Here is a 24,299-nt window from a genome sequence, read left to right as displayed (position 1 = left end):
TCCATTCCGTCCCTTGCCGTTCCGTTACATTCCATTTCGGTTGATTCCATTCAAATGCGTTCCATTCCATTGCTTTCCATTCGGGATGATTCCATTCCATTCCATTCCATTGCATTCCATTCCATTCCTTTCCATTCGGGTTTATTCCATTCCATTCCATTGCATTCCATTCCATTCCACTCCTTTCCAATCAATTCCATTCCATTCCATTCGGGTTGATTCCATTCCATTTCATTCAATTCCCTTCCATTCCATTCCATTCGGGTTGATTCCATTCCATTCCATTCCATTCCATTCCATTCCATTCCATTCCATTCCATTCCATTCTATTACATTCAGTTTGATTCCATTCCATTCCTCTACATTCCATTCATTTCCATTCCATTCCATTCTGGTTGATTCCATTCCATTCCATTCCCTTCTACTCCATTCCATTCCATTACATTAGGTTTGATTCCATTCTTTTCCATTCTATTCCATTCCATTCCATTCCATCCCATTCGGCTTCATTCCGTTCCATTCAATTCCATTCCATTCCGTTCCATTCCATTACATTCCATTCGGGTTGATTCCTTTCCATTTCATTGAATTCCATTCCATTCCATTCCATGGAATTCCATTCCATTCCATTCCATTCGAGTTGATTCAATTGCATTCCATTCCATTCCATTCCATTCCAGTTGATATCATTCCATTCCATTCCATTCCATCCATTCCATTACATTCGGGTTGACTCCTTTCCATTCCATTCCATTCCATTCCATTCCATTCCATGCCATTCGGTTAAAATCGGGTTGATTTCATTTGATTCCACTCCATTCCTTTCCATTCCCTTCCATTTCATTCCATTCCATTTCATTCCGGTTTATTCTATTCCATTCCATTCCATTCTTTCGGGTTTATTTCATTCCATTCAACTCCATTCCATTCCATTCCATTCGGTGTGATTCCATTCCCATCCATTCCATTCCATTACATTCGGGTTTATTCCACCCCATTCCATTCCATTCCATTCTATTCCATTCCATTCCATTCCATTCCATGCCATTCCATTACATTGGATACGGGTTGATTCCATTCCATTCCATTGCATTACATTCCTTTGGGTTTGATTGCATTCCATTCTATTCCATTCCATTCCGTTCCAATGGTTTGTGGTTGATTCCAATCCATTCCATTCCATTCCAATCCATTCCATTCCATTCCATTCCATTCCTTCCATTCCATTTGGGTTGAATCCATTCCATTCCATTCCATTCCATTCGGTTTGATTCCATTCCATTCCATTCCATTCCATTCCATTCCATTCGGTTTGATTCCTTTCCATTCCATTCCATTCCATTTTATTCCATTCCATTCCATTCGGGTTTATTCCATTCCATTGCATTCCATTCCATTCCATTCCTTTCCCTGCCATTCCATTGCATTCCTTTCCGGTTCATTCCATTACATTCCATTCCTTTCCATTCCATTCCATTCCATTCTTTGGGGTTATTTCCATTCTATTCCTTTCCATTCCATTCCATTCCATTGCATTCCATTCTATTCGGGTTGATTCCTTTCCATTCCATTCCATTCGATTCCATTCCATTCGGGTTGATTCCGTTCCATTCCATTCCATTCCATTCCACTCCATTCCATTCCTTTCCATTCCTTTCGGGTTGAATCCACTCTATACCATTCCATTCCGTTCCATTCCATGCCATTCGATTACATTCCGTTCGTGTTGATTCCATTCCTTTCCATTCCATTCCATTCCTTTCGGCTTGTTTCCATACCATTCCATTCCATTCCATTCCATTCCACTCGGGTTGATTCCATTCCATTCCATTCCATTCCACTCCATTCCATTCCTTTCCGTTCCATTCCATTCCATTCGGTTTGATTCCACTCCTTTCCATTCCATTCCATTCTGGTTGATTCCATCCCATTCCACTCCATTCCATTCCTTCCCATTTCATTCCATTCGAGTTGATTCCATTACATTACATTACATTCCATTCCGTTGGGATTGATTCCATTCCATTCCCTTCCATTCTATTCCATTCATTTCCATTCCATTCCTTTCTGTTGGATTCCATACCATTCCATTCCATTCCATTCGGTTTGATTCCATTCCATTCCCTTCCATTCCATTCCATTCGGGTTTATTCCATTCCATTCCATTGCATTAGTTTCCATTGTTTTCCATGCCATTCCATTACATTCCATTGGGCTTGATCCCATTCCTTTCCATTCCATTCCATTCCACTCCTTTGGGGTTGATTCCAATCCATTCCTTTCCATTCCATTCCATTCCACTCCTTTGGGGTTGATTCCAATCCATTCCATTCCATTCCATTCCATTCCATTCCATTCCATTATATTCCTTTCCATTCCATTGCATTCCATGCGGATTGATTCCATTCCATTCCATTCCATTCCCTCCCATTCCATGGCATTCCATTAGGGTTGATTAGCATCCATTCCAATCCATTCCATTCCGTTCCATTCGGGTTGATTCCATTCCATTCCATTCCATTCCATTCGGGTTGATTCCATTCCATTCCATTCCTTTCCATTGCATTCCATTCGGCTTGATTCCATTCCTTTCACTTCCATTCCATTCCATTCCATTCCGGTTGATTCCATTCCATTGCATTCCATTCCATTCCATTCCATTCCATTCCATTCCATTCCATTCTATTCCATTCCATTCCATTCGGGTTGATTCCATTCCATTCCATTCCATTCCATTCCATTCCACTCCATTCCGTTGCATTCTATTTCATTCAGTTTGATTCCATTCCATTCCACTCCATTCAATTCCTTTCCATTCCATTCCATTCGGGTTGATTGCTTTCCATTGCATTCCATTCCATTCCAGTCCATTCCATTCCATTCCATTCAATTCTGGTTGATTCCCTTCCATTCCATTCCATTCCATTCGGCTTCATTCCATGCCATTCCATTTTTTTCCATTCCATTCCATTCCATTCCAGGTGATTCCATTCCATTCCATTCCATTCCCTTCCATTCCATTCGGGTTGATTCCATTCCATTGCGTTCCACTCCGTTCCATTCCATTCCATTCCATTCCATTCGAGTTGATTCCATTGCATTCCATTGCATTCCATTCCATTCCAGTTTATTCCATTCCATTCCATTGCATTCCATTCGAGTTGATTCCGTTCCATTCCATTGGATTCCATTCCAGTTGATTCCATTCCATTCCATTCCATTCGAGTTGATTCCATTCCATTCCATTGCATTCCATTCCATTCCATTCCATTCCAGTTGATTCCATTCCGTTCCACTCCATTCCATTCAGGTTGATTCCATTCCATTCCATTACATCTCATTCGGGTTGACTCCTTTCCATTCCATTCCATTCCGCTAAATTCGGGTTGATTCCATTTGAATCCATTCCATTCCGTTCCATTCCATTCCATTCGATTCTGGTTGATTCCATTATATTGGATTCCATTCCATTCCATTCAATTAGTGTTGATTCCATTCCATTGCATTCCATTATATTCCATTCCATTCCATTCCGTTCCATTCCATTCGGGTTGATTCCATTCCATTGCATTCCATTCCATTGCATGCCATTCCATTCTGGTTGATTCCGTTCCATTCCATTCCATTCGATTAATTTCCATTCCGTTCAGTTTGAATCCATTCAATTCCATTCCATTCCACTGCATTCAATTCCATTCCATTCGTGTTGATTCCATTCCATTCCATTCCATTCCATTCCTTTCCATTCTATTTCATTCAGTTTGATTCCATTCCATTCCATTTCATTCCATTCCATTCGGGTTGATTCCATTCCATTCCATTCCATTGCATTCCACTGCATTCGGCTTCATTCCATTCCATTGTATTCCTTTCCATTCCATTCCATTGCATTCCATTGCATTCGGGTTGATTCCATTCCATTCCATTCCATTTGATTGATTTTCATTCTATTCAGTTTGATTCCATTCCATTCCATTCCACTGCATTCCATTCCATTCCATCCGAGTTGATTCCATTCCATTCCATTCCATTCCACTCCATTCCATTCCATGCCATTCCATTCCTTTCCTTACGGTTTGATTCCATTCCATTCCATTCCATTCCATTCCGTTCCATTCTATTTCATTCAGTTTGATTCCATTCCATTCCACTCCATTCAATTCCTTTCCATTCCATTACATTCGGGTTGATAGCTTTCCATTGCATTCCATTCCATTCCAGTCCATTCCATTCCATTCCATTCCATTCCATTCTGGTTGATTCCCTTCCATTCCATTCCATTCCATTCGGCTTCATTCCATGCCATTCCATTCCATTCCATTCCATTCCATTCCAGGTGATTCCATTCCATTCCATTCCCTTCCCTTCCATTCCATTCGGGTTGATTCCATTCCATTGCATTCCACACCGTTCCATTCCATTCCATTCCATTTGAGTTGATTCCATTGCATTCCATTGCATTCCATTCCATTCCAGTTTATTCCATTCCATTCCATTGCATTCCATTCGAGTTGATTCCGTTCCATTCCATTGGATTCCATTCCAGTTGATTCCATTCCATTCCATTCGATTCCATTCCATTCCATTACATTCGGTTTGATTCCATTCCATTGCATTCCACTCCATTCCATTCCATTCCATTCCATTCCATTCGAGTTGATTTCATTCCATTCCATTCCATTCCATTCCATTCCATTCCATTCCATTCGGGATGACTGCTTTTCATTCCCTTCCATTCCGCTCCATTCGCCTTGATTCCATACCATTCCATTCCATTCCATTCCATTCGGGTTGATTGCATTCCATTCCACTCCATTCCATTCCATTCCATTTCATTACATTCCATTCCATTCTGGTTGATTCCATACTATTCCATTCCATTCCATTTCATTCCACTCCATTAGGGTTGATTCCATTCCATTCCATTCCATTTCCTTCCATTCGGATTGATTCCATTCCATGCCATTCCATTCCATTCCATTCCATTCCATTCGGGCTTATTCCATTCCATTCCATTCCATTTCATTGCATTCCATTCCATTCGTGTTGATTCCATTCCATTCCATTCCATTCCATTCCATTCCAGTTGATTCCATTCCATTGCATTCCATTCCATTCCATTCCATTCCATTCCGGTTGATTCCATTCCATTCCATTCGGATTTATTGCATTCCATTCCATTCCATTCCATTGTATTTCTTACGGGTTGTTTCCATTCAATTCCATTCCATTCCATTGCATTCCATTCCATTCGGGTTGATTCCATTCCAAGCCATTCCATTCCATTCCATTCCATTCCATTCCATTTGGGTTGATTCCATTCCATTCCATTCCATTTCATTCCATTCCCGTTGATTCCACTCCATTCCATTCCATTCCATTCGGGTTGATTCCATTCCATTCCATTCCATTTGTTTCCATTCCATTCCATTCAAGTTGATTCCATTCCATTCCATTCAAGTTGATTCCATTCCATTCCATTCCATTCCATTCCATTCCTTTCAGGTTGATTACATTCCATTCCACTCCATTCCATTCCATTCCATTCCATTCCATTCCATTCCATTCCATTCGGGTTGATTCCCTCCCATTCCATTCCATTCCTTTCCATTCCATTCCATTCGGGATGATTGCTTTCCGTTCCATTCCATTCCGCTCCATTGGCCTTGATTCCATACGATTCCATTCCATTCCATTCCATTCGGGTTGCTTTCATTCCATTCCATTTCATTCCATTCCATGACATTCCATTCCAATCCATTCGGATTGATTCCATACTATTCCATTCTATTCCATTCCATTCCATTCGGGTTGATTCCATTACATTCCATTCCTTTTCCTTCCATTCGGGTTGATTCCATTCCATGCCATTCCATTCCATTCTATTCCATTCGGGTTTATTCCATTCCATTCCATTCCATTTCAATCCATTCCATTCCATTCGTGTTGATTCCATTCCATTCCATTCCATTCCATTCCATTCCATTCCATTTGGGTTGATTCCATTCCATTCCATTCCAGTTGATTCCATTCAATTGCATTCCATTCCATTCCATTCCGGTTGATTTCATTCCATTCCATTCCATTCCATTCCATTCCATTCGGATTTATTGCATTCCATTCCATTCCATTCCATTCTATTCCATACGGTTTGATTCCATTCCATTCCATTCCATTCCATTCCATTCCATTCCACTCGGCTTGATACCATTCCAAGCCATTCCATTCCATTCCATTCCTTTCCATTCCGTCCCTTGCCGTTCCGTTACATTCCATTTCGGTTGATTCCATTCAAATGCGTTCCATTCCATTGCATTCCATTCGGGATGATTCCATTCCATTCCATTCCATTGCATTCCATTCCATTCCTTTCCATTCGGGTTTATTCCATTCCATTCCATTGCATTCCATTCCATTCCACTCCTTTCCAATCAATTCCATTCCATTCCATTCGGGTTGATTCCATTCCATTTCATTCAATTCCCTTCCATTCCATTCCATTCGGGTTGATTCCATTCCATTCCATTCCATTCCATTCCATTCTATTACATTCAGTTTGATTCCATTCCATTCCTCTACATTCCATTCATTTCCATTCCATTCCATTCTGGTTGATTCCATTCCATTCCATTCCCTTCTACTCCATTCCATTCCATTACATTAGGTTTGATTCCATTCTTTTCCATTCTATTCCATTCCATTCCATTCCATCCCATTCGGCTTCATTCCGTTCCATTCAATTCCATTCCATTCCGTTCCATTCCATTACATTCCATTCGGGTTGATTCCTTTCCATTTCATTGAATTCCATTCCATTCCATTCCATGGAATTGCATTCCATTCCATTCCATTCGAGTTGATTCAATTGCATTCCATTCCATTCCATTCCATTCCAGTTGATATCATTCCATTCCATTCCATTCCATCCATTCCATTACATTCGGGTTGACTCCTTTCCATTCCATTCCATTCCATTCCATTCCATTCCATTCGGTTAAAATCGGGTTGATTTCATTTGATTCCACTCCATTCCTTTCCATTCCCTTCCATTTCATTCCATTCCATTTCATTCGGGTTTATTCTACTCCATTCCATTCCATTCTTTCGGGTTTATTTCATTCCATTCAACTCCATTCCATTCCATTCCATTCGGTGTGATTCCATTCCCATCCATTCCATTCCATTACATTCGGGTTTATTCCACCCCATTCCATTCCATTCCATTCTATTCCATTCCATTCCATTCCATTCCATGCCATTCCATTACATTGGATACGGGTTGATTCCATTCCATTCCATTGCATTACATTCCTTTGGGTTTGATTGCATTCCATTCTATTCCATTCCATTCCGTTCCAATGGTTTGTGGTTGATTCCAATCCATTCCATTCCATTCCAATCCATTCCATTCCATTCCATTCCATTCCATTCCTTCCATTCCATTTGGGTTGAATCCATTCCATTCCATTCCATTCCATTCGGTTTGATTCCATTCCATTCCATTCCATTCCATTCCATTCCATTCCATTCCATTCGGTTTGATTCCTTTCCATTCCATTCCATTCCATTTTATTCCATTCCATTCCATTCGGGTTTATTCCATTCCATTGCATTCCATTCCATTCCATTCCTTTCCCTGCCATTCCATTGCATTCCTTTCCGGTTCATTCCATTACATTCCATTCCTTTCCATTCCATTCCATTCCATTCTTTGGGGTTATTTCCATTCTATTCCTTTCCATTCCATTCCATTCCATTGCATTCCATTCTATTCGGGTTGATTCCTTTCCATTCCATTCCATTCGATTCCATTCCATTCGGGTTGATTCCGTTCCGTTCCATTCCATTCCATTCCACTCCATTCCATTCCTTTCCATTCCTTTCGGGTTGAATCCACTCTATACCATTCCATTCCGTTCCATTCCATGCCATTCGATTACATTCCGTTCGTGTTGATTCCATTCCTTTCCATTCCATTCCATTACTTTCGGCTTGTTTCCATACCATTCCATTCCATTCCATTCCATTCCACTCGGGTTGATTCCATTCCATTCCATTCCATTCCATTCCACTCCATTCCATTCCTTTCCGTTCCATTCCATTCCATTCGGTTTGATTCCACTCCTTTCCATTCCATTCCATTCTGGTTGATTCCATCCCATTCCACTCCATTCCATTCCTTCCCATTTCATTCCATTCGAGTTGATTCCATTCCATTACATTACATTCCATTCCGTTGGGATTGATTCCATTCCATTCCCTTCCATTCTATTCCATTCATTTCCATTCCATTCCTTTCTATTGGATTCCATACCATTCCATTCCATTCCATTCCATTCGGTTTGATTCCATTCCATTCCCTTCCATTCCATTCCATTCGGGTTTATTCCATTCCATTCCATTGCATTAGTTTCCATTGTTTTCCATGCCATTTCATTACATTCCATTGGGGTTGATCCCATTCCTTTCCATTCCATTCCATTCCACTCCTTTGGGGTTGATTCCAATCCATTCCATTCCATTCCATTCCATTCCATTCCATTCCATTCCATTATATTCCTTTCCATTCCATTGCATTCCATGCAGATTGATTCCATTCCATTCCATTCCATTCCCTCCCATTCCATGGCATTCCATTAGGGTTGATTAGCATCCATTCCAATCCATTCCATTCCGTTCCATTCGGGTTGATTCCATTCCATTCCATTCCATTCCATTCGGGTTGATTCCATTCCATTCCATTCCTTTCCATTGCATTCCATTCGGCTTGATTCCATTCCTTTCACTTCCATTCGATTCCATTCCATTCCGGTTGATTCCATTCCATTGCATTCCATTCCATTCCATTCCACTCCATTCCATTCCATTCCATTCTATTCCATTCCATTCCATTCGGGTTGATTCCATTCCATTCCATTCCATTCCATTCCATTCCATTCCACTCCATTCCGTTTTATTCTATTTCATTCAGTTTGATTCCATTCCATTCCACTCCATTCAATTCCTTTCCATTCCATTCCATTCGGGTTGATTGCTTTCCATTGCATTCCATTCCATTCCAGTCCATTCCATTCCATTCCATTCAATTCTGGTTGATTCCCTTCCATTCCATTCCATTCCATTCGGCTTCATTCCATGCCATTCCATTTTTTTCCATTCCATTCCATTCCATTCCAGGTGATTCCATTCCATTCCATTCCATTCCCTTCCATTCCATTCGGGTTGATTCCATTCCATTGCGTTCCACTCCGTTCCATTCCATTCCATTCCATTCCATTCCATTCCATTCCATTCCATTCGAGTTGATTCCATTGCATTCCATTGCATTCCATTCCATTCCAGTTTATTCCATTCCATTCCATTGCATTCCATTCGAGTTGATTCCGTTCCATTCCATTGGATTCCATTCCAGTTGATTCCATTCCATTCCATTCCATTCCATTCGAGTTGATTCCATTCCATTCCATTGCATTCCATTCCATTCCATTCCATTCCAGTTGATTCCATTCCGTTCCACTCCATTCCATTCAGGTTGATTCCATTCCATTCCATTCCATCTCATTCGGGTTGACTCCTTTCCATTCCATTCCATTCCGCTAAATTCGGGTTGATTCCATTTGAATCCATTCCATTCCGTTCCATTCCATTCCATTCGATTCTGGTTGATTCCATTATATTGGATTCCATTCCATTCCATTCAATTAGTGTTGATTCCATTCCATTGCATTCCATTATATTCCATTCCATTCCATTCCGTTCCATTCCATTCGGGTTGATTCCATTCCATTGCATTCCATTCCATTGCATGCCATTCCATTCTGGTTGATTCCGTTCCATTCCATTCCATTCGATTAATTTCCATTCCGTTCAGTTTGAATCCATTCAATTCCATTCCATTCCACTGCATTCAATTCCATTCCATTCGTGTTGATTCCATTCCATTCCCTTCCATTCCATTCCTTTCCATTCTATTTCATTCAGTTTGATTCCATTCCATTCCATTTCATTCCATTCCATTCGGGTTGATTCCATTCCATTCCATTCCATTGCATTCCACTGCATTCGGCTTCATTCCATTCCATTGTATTCCTTTCCATTCCATTCCATTGCATTCCATTGCATTCGGGTTGATTCCATTCCATTCCATTCCATTTGATTCATTTTCATTCTATTCAGTTTGATTCCATTACATTCCATTCCACTGCATTCCATTCCATTCCATCCCAGTTGATTCCATTCCATTCCATTCCATTCCACTCCATTCCATTCCATTACATTCCATTCCATTCGGATTGAATCCATTCCATTCCATTCCATGCCATTCCATTCCTTTCCTTACGGTTTGATTCCATTCCATTCCATTCCATTCCATTCCGTTCCATTCTATTTCATTCAGTTTGATTCCATTCCATTCCACTCCATTCAATTCCTTTCCATTCCATTACATTCGGGTTGATAGCTTTCCATTGCATTCCATTCCATTCCAGTCCATTCCATTCCATTCCATTCAATTCTGGTTGATTCCCTTCCATTCCTTTCCATTCCATTCGGCTTCATTCCATGCCATTCCATTCCATTCCATTCCATTCCATTCCATTCCATTCCAGGTGATTCCATTCCATTCCATTCCCTTCCCTTCCATTCCATTCGGGTTGATTCCATTCCATTGCATTCCACTCCGTTCCATTCCATTCCATTCCATTTGAGTTGATTCCATTGCATTCCATTGCATTCCATTCCATTCCAGTTTATTCCATTCCATTCCATTGCATTCCATTCGAGTTGATTCCGTTCCATTCCATTGGATTCCATTCCAGTTGATTCCATTCCATTCCATTCGATTCCATTCCATTCCATTACATTCGGTTTGATTCCATTCCATTGCATTCCACTCCATTCCATTCCATTCCATTCGATTCCATTCCATTCGAGTTGATTTCATTCCATTCCATTCCATTCCATTCCATTCCATTCCATTCCATTCGGGATGACTGCTTTTCATTCCCTTCCATTCCGCTCCATTCGCCTTGATTCCATACCATTCCATTCCATTCCATTCCATTCGGGTTGATTGCATTCCATTCCACTCCATTCCATTCCATTCCATTTCATTCCATTCCATTCCATTCTGGTTGATTTCATACTATTCCATTCCATTCCATTTCATTCCATTCCATTAGGGTTGATTCCATTCCATTCCATTCCATTTCCTTCCATTCGGATTGATTCCATTCCATGCCATTCCATTCCATTCCATTCCATTCGGGCTTATTCCATTCCATTCCATTCCATTTCATTGCATTCCATTCCATTCGTGTTGATTCCATTCCATTCCATTTCATTCCATTCCATTCCATTCCAGTTGATTCCGTTCCATTGCATTCCATTCCATTCCATTCCATTCCGGTTGATTCCATTCCATTCCATTCGGATTTATTGCATTCCATTCCATTCCATTCCATTGTATTTCTTACGGGTTGTTTCCATTCCATTCCATTCCATTCCATTCCATTCCATTCGGGTTGATTCCATTCTAAGCCATTCCATTCCATTCCATTCCATTCCATTCCATTCCATTCGGGTTGATTCCATTCCATTCCATTCCATTTCATTCCATTCCCGTTGATTCCACTCCATTCCATTCCATTCCATTCGGGTTGATTCCATTCCATTCCATTCCATTTGTTTCCATTCCATTCCATTCAAGTTGATTCCATTCCATTCCATTCCATTCCATTCCATTCCATTCCATTCCTTTCAGGTTGATTACATTCCATTCCACTCCATTCCACTCCATTCCATTCCATTCCATTCCATTCCATTCCATTCCATTCCATTCGGGTTGATTCCCTCCCATTCCATTCCATTCCTTTCCATTCCATTCCATTCGGGATGATTGCTTTCCGTTCCATTCCATTCCGCTCCATTGGCCTTGATTCCATACGATTCCATTCCATTCCATTCCATTCGGGTTGCTTTCATTCCATTCCACTTCATTCCATTCCATGACATTCCATTCCAATCCATTCGGATTGATTCCATACTATTCCATTCTATTCCATTCCATTCCATTCGGGTTGATTCCATTACATTCCATTCCTTTTCCTTCCATTCGGGTTGATTCCATTCCATGCCATTCCATTCCATTCTATTCCATTCGGGTTTATTCCATTCCATTCCATTCCATTTCAATCCATTCCATTCCATTCGTGTTGATTCCATTCCATTCCATTCCATTCCATTCCATTCCATTCCATTCCATTCCATTCCATTTGGGTTGTTTCCATTCCATTCCATTCCATTCCATTCCAGTTGATTCCATTCAATTGCATTCCATTCCATTCCATTCCATTCCGGTTGATTTCATTCCATTCCATTCCATTCCATTCCATTCGGATTTATTGCATTCCATTCCATTCCATTCCATTCTATTCCATACGGTTTGATTCCATTCCATTCCATTCCATTCCATTCCATTCCACTCGGCTTGATACCATTCCAAGCCATTCCATTCCATTCCATTCCTTTCCATTCCGTCCCTTGCCGTTCCGTTACATTCCATTTCGGTTGATTCCATTCAAATGGGTTCCATTCCATTGCATTCCATTCGGGATGATTCCATTCCATTCCATTCCATTGCATTCCATTCCATTCCTTTCCATTCGGGTTTATTCCATTCCATTCCATTGCATTCCATTCCATTCCACTCCTTTCCAATCAATTCCATTCCATTCCATTCGGGTTGATTCCATTCCATTTCATTCAATTCCCTTCCATTCCATTCCATTCGGGTTGATTCCATTCCATTCCATTCCATTCCATTCCATTCCATTCCATTCTATTACATTCAGTTTGATTCCATTCCATTCCTCTACATTCCATTCATTTCCATTCCATTCCATTCTGGTTGATTCCATTCCATTCCATTCCCTTCTACTCCATTCCATTCCATTACATTAGGTTTGATTCCATTCTTTTCCATTCTATTCCATTCCATTCCATTCCATCCCATTCGGCTTCATTCCGTTCCATTCAATTCCATTCCATTCCGTTCCATTCCATTACATTCCATTCGGGTTGATTCCTTTCCATTTCATTGAATTCCATTCCATTCCATTCCATGGAATTCCATTCCATTCCATTCCATTCGAGTTGATTCAATTGCATTCCATTCCATTCCATTCCATTCCAGTTGATATCATTCCATTCCATTCCATTCCATCCATTCCATTACATTCGGGTTGACTCCTTTCCATTCCATTCCATTCCATTCCATTCCATTCCATTCCATTCCATTCCATTCGGTTAAAATCGGGTTGATTTCATTTGATTCCACTCCATTCCTTTCCATTCCCTTCCATTTCATTCCATTCCATTTCATTCGGGTTTATTCTATTCCATTCCATTCCATTCTTTCGGGTTTATTTCATTCCATTCAACTCCATTCCATTCCATTCCATTCGGTGTGATTCCATTCCCATCCATTCCATTCCATTACATTCGGGTTTATTCCACCCCATTCCATTCCATTCCATTCTATTCCCTTCCATTCCATTCCATTCCATGCCATTCCATTACATTGGATACGGGTTGATTCCATTCCATTCCATTGCATTACATTCCTTTGGGTTTGATTGCATTCCATTCTATTCCATTCCATTCCGTTCCAATGGTTTGTGGTTGATTCCAATCCATTCCATTCCATTCCAATCCATTCCATTCCATTCCATTCCATTCCTTCCATTCCATTTGGGTTGAATCCATTCCATTCCATTCCATTCCATTCGGTTTGATTCCATTCCATTCCATTCCATTCCATTCCATTCCATTCGGTTTGATTCCTTTCCATTCCATTCCATTCCATTTTATTCCATTCCATTCCATTCGGGTTTATTCCATTCCATTGCATTCCATTCCATTCCATTCCTTTCCCTGCCATTCCATTGCATTCCTTTCCGGTTCATTCCATTACATTCCATTCCTTTCCATTCCATTCCATTCCATTCTTTGGGGTTATTTCCATTCTATTCCTTTCCATTCCATTCCATTCCATTGCATTCCATTCTATTCGGGTTGATTCCTTTCCATTCCATTCCATTCGATTCCATTCCATTCGGGTTGATTCCGTTCCGTTCCATTCCATTCCATTCCACTCCATTCCATTCCTTTCCATTCCTTTCGGGTTGAATCCACTCTATACCATTCCATTCCGTTCCATTCCATGCCATTCGATTACATTCCGTTCGTGTTGATTCCATTCCTTTCCATTCCATTCCATTCCTTTCGGCTTGTTTCCATACCATTCCATTCCATTCCATTCCATTCCACTCGGGTTGATTCCATTCCATTCCATTCCATTCCACTCCATTCCATTCCTTTCCGTTCCATTCCATTCCATTCGGTTTGATTCCACTCCTTTCCATTCCATTCCATTCTGGTTGATTCCATCCCATTCCACTCCATTCCATTCCTTCCCATTTCATTCCATTCGAGTTGATTCCATTACATTACATTGCATTCCATTCCGTTGGGATTGATTCCATTCCATTCCCTTCCATTCTATTCCATTCATTTCCATTCCATTCCTTTCTGTTGGATTCCATACCATTCCATTCCATTCCATTCCATTCGGTTTGATTCCATTCCATTCCCTTCCATTCCATTCCATTCGGGTTTATTCCATTCCATTCCATTGCATTAGTTTCCATTGTTTTCCATGCCATTCCATTACATTCCATTGGGGTTGATCCCATTCCTTTCCATTCCATTCCATTCCACTCCTTTGGGGTTGATTCCAATCCATTCCATTCCATTCCATTCCATTCCATTCCATTCCATTCCATTATATTCCTTTCCATTCCATTGCATTCCATGCGGATTGATTCCATTCCATTCCATTCCATTCCCTCCCATTCCATGGCATTCCATTAGGGTTGATTAGCATCCATTCCAATCCATTCCATTCCGTTCCATTCGGGTTGATTCCATTCCATTCCATTCCATTCCATTCGGGTTGATTCCATTCCATTCCATTCCTTTCCATTGCATTCCATTCGGCTTGATTCCATTCCTTTCACTTCCATTCCATTCCATTCCATTCCGGTTGTTTCCATTCCATTGCATTCCATTCCATTCCATTCCATTCCATTCCATTCCATTCCATTCCATTCTATTCCATTCCATTCCATTCGGGTTGATTCCATTCCATTCCATTCCATTCCATTCCATTCCATTCCACTCCATTCCGTTGCATTCTATTTCATTCAGTTTGATTCCATTCCATTCCACTCCATTCAATTCCTTTCCATTCCATTCCATTCGGGTTGATTGCTTTCCATTGCATTCCATTCCATTCCAGTCCATTCCATTCCATTCCAGTCAATTCTGGTTGATTCCCTTCCATTCCATTCCATTCCATTCGGCTTCATTCCATGCCATTCCATTTTTTTCCATTCCATTCCATTCCATTCCAGGTGATTCCATTCCATTCCATTCCATTCCCTTCCATTCCATTCGGGTTGATTCCATTCCATTGCGTTCCACTCCGTTCCATTCCATTCCATTCCATTCCATTCCATTCCATTCCATTCCTTTCCATTCGAGTTGATTCCATTGCATTCCATTGCATTCCATTCCATTCCAGTTTATTCCATTCCATTCCATTGCATTCCATTCGAGTTGATTCCGTTCCATTCCATTGGATTCCATTCCAGTTGATTCCATTCCATTCCATTCCATTCCATTCGAGTTGATTCCATTCCATTCCATTGCATTCCATTCCATTCCATTCCATTCCAGTTGATTCCATTCCGTTCCACTCCATTCCATTCAGGTTGATTCCATTCCATTCCATTCCATCTCATTCGTGTTGACTCCTTTCCATTCCATTCCATTCCGCTAAATTCGGGTTGATTCCATTTGAATCCATTCCATTCCGTTCCATTCCATTCCATTCGATTCTGGTTGATTCCATTATATTGGATTCCATTCCATTCCATTCAATTAGTGTTGATTCCATTCCATTGCATTCCATTATATTCCATTCCATTCCATTCCGTTCCATTCCATTCGGGTTGATTCCATTCCATTGCATTCCATTCCATTGCATGCCATTCCATTCTGGTTGATTCCGTTCCATTCCATTCCATTCGATTAATTTCCATTCCGTTCAGTTTGAATCCATTCAATTCCATTCCATTCCACTGCATTCAATTCCATTCCATTCGTGTTGATTCCATTCCATTCCATTCCATTCCATTCCTTTCCATTCTATTTCATTCAGTTTGATTCCATTCCATTCCATTTCATTCCATTCCATTCGGGTTGATTCCATTCCATTCCATTCCATTGCATTCCACTGCATTCGGCTTCATTCCATTCCATTGTATTCCTTTCCATTCCATTCCATTGCATTCCATTGCATTCGGGTTGATTCCATTCCATTCCATTCCATTTGATTCATTTTCATTCTATTCAGTTTGATTCCATTACATTCCATTCCACTGCATTCCATTCCATTCCATCCGAGTTGATTCCATTCCATTCCATTCCATTCCACTCCATTCCATTCCATTACATTCCATTCCATTCGGATTGAATCCATTCCATTCCATTCCATGCCATTCCATTCCTTTCCTTACGGTTTGATTCCATTCCATTCCATTCCATTCCATTCCGTTCCATTCTATTTCATTCAGTTTGATTCCATTCCATTCCACTCCATTCAATTCCTTTCCATTCCATTACATTCGGGTTGATAGCTTTCCATTGCATTCCATTCCATTCCAGTCCATTCCATTCCATTCCATTCCATTCTGGTTGATTCCCTTCCATTCCATTCCATTCCATTCGGCTTCATTCCATGCCATTCCATTCCATTCCATTCCATTCCATTCCAGGTGATTCCATTCCATTCCATTCCATTCCATTCCCTTCCATTCCATTCGGGTTGATTCCATTCCATTGCATTCCACACCGTTCCATTCCATTCCATTCCATTCCATTCCATTTGAGTTGATTCCATTGCATTCCCTTGCATTCCATTCCATTCCAGTTTATTCCATTCCATTCCATTGCATTCCATTCGAGTTGATTCCGTTCCATTCCATTGGATTCCATTCCAGTTGATTCCATTCCATTCCATTCGATTCCATTCCATTCCATTACATTCGGTTTGATTCCATTCCATTGCATTCCACTCCATTCCATTCCATTCCATTCCATTCCATTCCATTCGAGTTGATTTCATTCCATTCCATTCCATTCCATTCCATTCCATTCCATTCGGGATGACTGCTTTTCATTCCCTTCCATTCCGCTCCATTCGCCTTGATTCCATACCATTCCATTCCATTCCATTCCATTCGGGTTGATTGCATTCCATTCCACTCCATTCCATTCCATTCCATTTCATTCCATTCCATTCCATTCTGGTTGATTCCATACTATTCCATTCCATTCCATTTCATTCCATTCCATTAGGGTTGATTCCATTCCATTCCATTCCATTTCCTTCCATTCGGATTGATTCCATTCCATGCCATTCCATTCCATTCCATTCCATTCGGGCTTATTCCATTCCATTCCATTCCATTTCATTGCATTCCATTCCATTCGTGTTGATTCCATTCCATTCCATTCCATTCCATTCCATTCCATTCCATTCCAGTTGATTCCATTCCATTGCATTCCATTCCATTCCATTCCATTCCATTCCGGTTGATTCCATTCCATTCCATTCGGATTTATTGCATTCCATTCCATTCCATTCCATTGTATTTCTTACGGGTTGTTTCCATTCAATTCCATTCCATTCCATTGCATTCCATTCCATTCGGGTTGATTCCATTCCAAGCCATTCCATTCCATTCCATTCCATTCCATTCCATTCCATTCCATTCGGGTTGATTCCATTCCATTCCATTCCATTTCATTCCATTCCCGTTGATTCCACTCCATTCCATTCCATTCCATTCGGGTTGATTCCATTCCATTCCATTCCATTTGTTTCCATTCCTTTCCATTCAAGTTGATTCCATTCCATTCCATTCCATTCCATTCCATTCCTTTCAGGTTGATTACATTCCATTCCACTCCATTCCATTCCATTCCATTCCATTCCATTCCATTCCATTCGGGTTAATTCCCTCCCATTCCATTCCATTCCTTTCCATTCCATTCCATTCGGGATGATTGCTTTCCGTTCCATTCCATTCCGCTCCATTGGCCTTGATTCCATACGATTCCATTCCATTCCATTCCATTCGGGTTGCTTTCATTCCATTCCATTTCATTCCATTCCATGACATTCCATTCCAATCCATTCGGATTGATTCCATACTATTCCATTCTATTCCATTCCATTCCATTCGGGTTGATTCCATTACATTCCATTCCTTTTCCTTCCATTCGGGTTGATTCCATTCCATGCCATTCCATTCCATTCTATTCCATTCGGGTTTATTCCATTCCATTCCATTCCATTTCAATCCATTCCATTCCATTCGTGTTGATTCCATTCCATGCCATTCCATTCCATTCCATTCCATTCCATTCCATTTGGGTTGATTCCATTCCATTCCATTCCAGTTGATTCCATTCAATTGCATTCCATTCCATTCCATTCCGGTTGATTTCATTCCATTCCATTCCATTCCATTCCATTCCATTCGGATTTATTGCATTCCATTCCATTCCATTCCATTCTATTCCATACGGTTTGATTCCATTCCATTCCATTCCATTCCATTCCATTCCATTCCACTCGGCTTGATACCATTCCAAGCCATTCCATTCCATTCCATTCCTTTCCATTCCGTCCCTTGCCGTTCCGTTACATTCCATTTCGGTTGATTCCATTCAAATGCATTCCATTCCATTGCATTCCATTCGGGATGATTCCATTCCATTCCATTCCATTGCATTCCATTCCATTCCTTTCCATTCGGGTTTATTCCATTCCATTCCATTGCATTCCATTCCATTCCACTCCTTTCCAATCAATTCCATTCCATTCCATTCGGGTTGATTCCATTCCATTTCATTCAATTCCCTTCCATTCCATTCCATTCGGGTTGATTCCATTCCATTCCATTCCATTCCATTCCATTCCATTCCATTCCATTCTATTACATTCAGTTTGATTCCATTCCATTCCTCTACATTCCATTCATTTCCATTCCATTCCATTCTGGTTGATTCCATTCCATTCCATTCCCTTCTACTCCATTCCATTCCATTACATTAGGTTTGATTCCATTCTTTTCCATTCTATTCCATTCCATTCCATTCCATCCCATTCGGCTTCATTCCGTTCCATTCAATTCCATTCCATTCCGTTCCATTCCATTACATTCCATTCGGGTTGATTCCTTTCCATTTCATTGAATTCCATTCCATTCCATTCCATGGAATTCCATTCCATTCCATTCCATTCGAGTTGATTCAATTGCATTCCATTCCATTCCATTCCATTCCAGTTGATATCATTCCATTCCATTCCATTCCATCCATTCCATTACATTCGGGTTGACTCCTTTCCATTCCATTCCATTCCATTCCATTCCATTCCATTCCATTCGGTTAAAATCGGGTTGATTTCATTTGATTCCACTCCATTCCTTTCCATTCCCTTCCATTTCATTCCATTCCATTTCATTCGGGTTTATTCTACTCCATTCCATTCCATTCTTTCGGGTTTATTTCATTCCATTCAACTCCATTCCATTCCATTCCATTCGGTGTGATTCCATTCCCATCCATTCCATTCCATTACATTCGGGTTTATTCCACCCCATTCCATTCCATTCCATTCTATTCCATTCCATTCCATTCCATTCCATGCCATTCCATTACATTGGATACGGGTTGATTCCATTCCATTCCATTGCATTACATTCCTTTGGGTTTGATTGCATTCCATTCTATTCCATTCCATTCCGTTCCAATGGTTTGTGGTTGATTCCAATCCATTCCATTCCATTCCAATCCATTCCATTCCATTCCATTCCATTCCTTCCATTCCATTTGGGTTGAATCCATTCCATTCCATTCCATTCCATTCGGTTTGATTCCATTCCATTCCATTCCATTCCATTCCATTCGGTTTGATTCCTTTCCATTCCATTCCATTCCATTTTATTCCATTCCATTCCATTCGTGTTTATTCCATTCCATTGCATTCCATTCCATTCCATTCCTTTCCCTGCCATTCCATTGCATTCCTTTCCGGTTCATTCCATTACATTCCATTCCTTTCCATTCCATTCCATTCCATTCTTTGGGGTTATTTCCATTCTATTCCTTTCCATTCCATTCCATTCCATTGCATTCCATTCTATTCGGGTTGATTCCTTTCCATTCCATTCCATTCGATTCCATTCCATTCGGGTTGATTCCGTTCCGTTCCATTCCATTCCATTCCACTCCATTCCATTCCTTTCCATTCCTTTCGGGTTGAATCCACTCTATACCATTCCATTCCGTTCCATTCCATGCCATTCGATTACATTCCGTTCGTGATGATTCCATTCCTTTCCATTCCATTCCATTTCCTTTCGGCTTGTTTCCATACCATTCCATTCCATTCCATTCCATTCCATTCCATTCCACTCGGGTTGATTCCATTCCATTCCATTCCATTCCACTCCATTCCATTCCTTTCCGTTCCATTCCATTCCATTCGGTTTGATTCCACTCCTTTCCATTCCATTCCATTCTGGTTGATTCCAACCCATTCCACTCCATTCCATTCCTTCCCATTTCATTCCATTCGAGTTGATTCCATTACATTACATTACATTCCATTCCGTTGGGATTGATTCCATTCCATTCCCTTCCATTCTATTCCATTCATTTCCATTCCATTCCTTTCTGTTGGATTCCATACCATTCCATTCCATTCCATTCCATTAGGTTTGATTCCATTCCATTCCCTTCCATTCCATTCCATTCGGGTTTATTCCATTCCATTCCATTGCATTAGTTTCCATTGTTTTCCATGCCATTCCATTACATTCCATTGGGGTTGATCCCATTCCTTTCCATTCCATTCCATTCCACTCCTTTGGGGTTGATTGCAATCCATTCCATTCCATTCCATTCCATTCCATTATATTCCTTTCCATTCCATTGCATTCCATGCGGATTGATTCCATTCCATTCCATTCCATTCCCTCCCATTCCATGGCATTCCATTAGGGTTGATTAGCATCCATTCCAATCCATTCCATTCCGTTCCATTCGGGTTGATTCCATTCCATTCCATTCCATTCCATTCGGGTTGATTCCATTCCATTCCATTCCTTTCCATTGCATTCCATTCGGCTTGATTCCATTCCTTTCACTTCCATTCCATTCCATTCCATTCCGGTTGATTCCATTCCATTGCATTCCATTCCATTCCATTCCACTCCATTCCATTCCATTCCATTCTATTCCATTCCATTCCATTCGGGTTGATTCCATTCCATTCCATTCCATTCCATTCCATTCCACTCCATTCCGTTGCATTCTATTTCATTCAGTTTGATTCCATTCCATTCCACTCCATTCAATTCCTTTCCATTCCATTCCATTCGGGTTGATTGCTTTCCATTGCATTCCATTCCATTCCAGTCCATTCCATTCCATTCCATTCAATTCTGGTTGATTCCCTTCCATTCCATTCCATTCCATTCGGCTTCATTCCATGCCATTCCATTTTTTTCCATTCCATTCCATTCCATTCCAGGTGATTACATTCCATTCCATTCCATTCCCTTCCATTCCATTCGGGTTGATTCCATTCCATTGCGTTCCACTCCGTTCCATTCCATTCCATTCCATTCCATTCCATTCCATTCCATTCGAGTTGATTCCATTGCATTCCATTGCATTCCATTCCATTCCAGTTTATTCCATTCCATTCCATTGCATTCCATTCGAGTTGATTCCGTTCCATTCCATTGGATTCCATTCCAGTTGATTCCATTCCATTCCATTCCATTCCATTCGAGTTGATTCCATTCCATTCCATTGCATTCCATTCCATTCCATTCCATTCCAGTTGATTCCATTCCGTTCCACTCCATTCCATTCAGGTTGATTCCATTCCATTCCATTCCATCTCATTCGGGTTGACTCCTTTCCATTCCATTCCATTCCGCTAAATTCGGGTTGATTCCATTTGAATCCATTCCATTCCGTTCCATTCCATTCCATTCCATTCTGGTTGATTCCATTATATTGGATTCCATTCCATTCCATTCAATTAGTGTTGATTCCATTCCATTGCATTCCATTATATTCCATTCCATTCCATTCCGTTCCATTCCATTCGGGTTGATTCCATTCCATTGCATTCCATTCCATTGCATGCCATTCCATTCTGGTTGATTCCGTTCCATTCCATTCCATTCGATTAATTTCCATTCCGTTCAGTTTGAATCCATTCAATTCCATTCCATTCCACTGCATTCAATTCCATTCCATTCGTGTTGATTCCATTCCATTCCATTCCATTCCATTCCATTCCTTTCCATTCTATTTCATTCAGTTTGATTCCATTCCATTCCATTTCATTCCATTCCATTCGGGTTGATTCCATTTCATTCCATTCCATTGCATTCCACTGCATTCGGCTTCATTCCATTCCATTGTATTCCTTTCCATTCCATTCCATTGCATTCCATTGCATTCGGGTTGATTCCATTCCATTCCATTCCATTTGATTCATTTTCATTCTATTCAGTTTGATTCCATTACATTCCATTCCACTGCATTCCATTCCATTCCATCCGAGTTGATTCCATTCCATTCCATTCCATTCCACTCCATTCCATTACATTCCATTCCATTCGGATTGAATCCATTCCATTCCATTCCATGCCATTCCATTCCTTTCCTTACGGTTTGATTCCATTCCATTCCATTCCATTCCACTCCATTCCATTCCATTCCATTCCATTCGGATTGAATCCATTCCATTCCATTCCATGCCATTCCATTCCTTTCCTTACGGTTCGATTCCATTCCATTCCATTCCATTCCATTCCATTCCGTTCCATTCTATTTCATTCAGTTTGATTCCACTCCATTCCACTCCATTCAATTCCTTTCCATTCCATTACATTCGGGTTGATAGCTTTCCATTGCATTCCATTCCATTCCAGTCCATTCCATTCCATTCCATTCAATTCTGGTTGATTCCCTTCCATTCCATTCCATTCCATTCGGCTTCATTCCATGCCATTCCATTCCATTCCATTCCAGGTGATTCCATTCCATTCCATTCCCTTCCATTCCATTCGGGTTGATTCCATTCCATTGCATTCCACTCCGTTCCATTCCATTCCATTCCATTCCATTCCATTTGAGTTGATTCCATTGCATTCCATTGCATTCCATTCCATTCCAGTTTATTCCATTCCATTCCATTGCATTCCATTCGAGTTGATTCCGTTCCATTCCATTGGATTCCATTCCAGTTGATTCCATTCCATTCCATTCGATTCCATTCCATTCCATTACATTCGGTTTGATTCCATTCCATTGCATTCCACTCCATTCCATTCCATTCCATTCCATTCCATTCCATTCCATTCGAGTTGATTTCATTCCATTCCATTCCATTCCATTCCATTCCATTCCATTCCATTCCATTCGGGATGACTGCTTTTCATTCCCTTCCATTCCGCTCCATTCGCCTTGATTCCATACCATTCCATTCCATTCCATTCCATTCGGGTTGATTGCATTCCATTCCACTCCATTCCATTCCATTCCATTTCATTCCATTCCATTCCATTCTGGTTGATTCCATACTATTCCATTCCATTCCATTTCATTCCATTCCATTAGGGTTGATTCCATTCCATTCCATTCCATTTCCTTCCATTCGGATTGATTCCATTCCATGCCATTCCATTCCATTCCATTCCATTCGGGCTTATTCCATTCCATTCCATTCCATTTCATTGCATTCCATTCCATTCGTGTTGATTCCATTCCATTCCATTCCATTCCATTCCATTCCATTCCATTCCAGTTGATTCCATTCCATTGCATTCCATTCCATTCCATTCCATTCCATTCCGGTTGATTCCATTCCATTCCATTCGGATTTATTGCATTCCATTCCATTCCATTCCATTGTATTTCTTACGGGTTGTTTCCATTCAATTCCATTCCATTCCATTGCATTCCATTCCATTCGGGTTGATTCCATTCCAAGCCATTCCATTCCATTCCATTCCATTCCATTCCATTCGGGTTGATTCCATTCCATTCCATTCCATTTCATTCCATTCCCGTTGATTCCA

The sequence above is a fragment of the Pan troglodytes genome, chromosome 6 (assembly GCF_028858775.2).
Source record: "Pan troglodytes isolate AG18354 chromosome 6, NHGRI_mPanTro3-v2.0_pri, whole genome shotgun sequence".
Lineage (NCBI taxonomy): Eukaryota > Metazoa > Chordata > Mammalia > Primates > Hominidae > Pan > Pan troglodytes.
Note: the sequence above shows the minus strand (reverse complement) of the source record.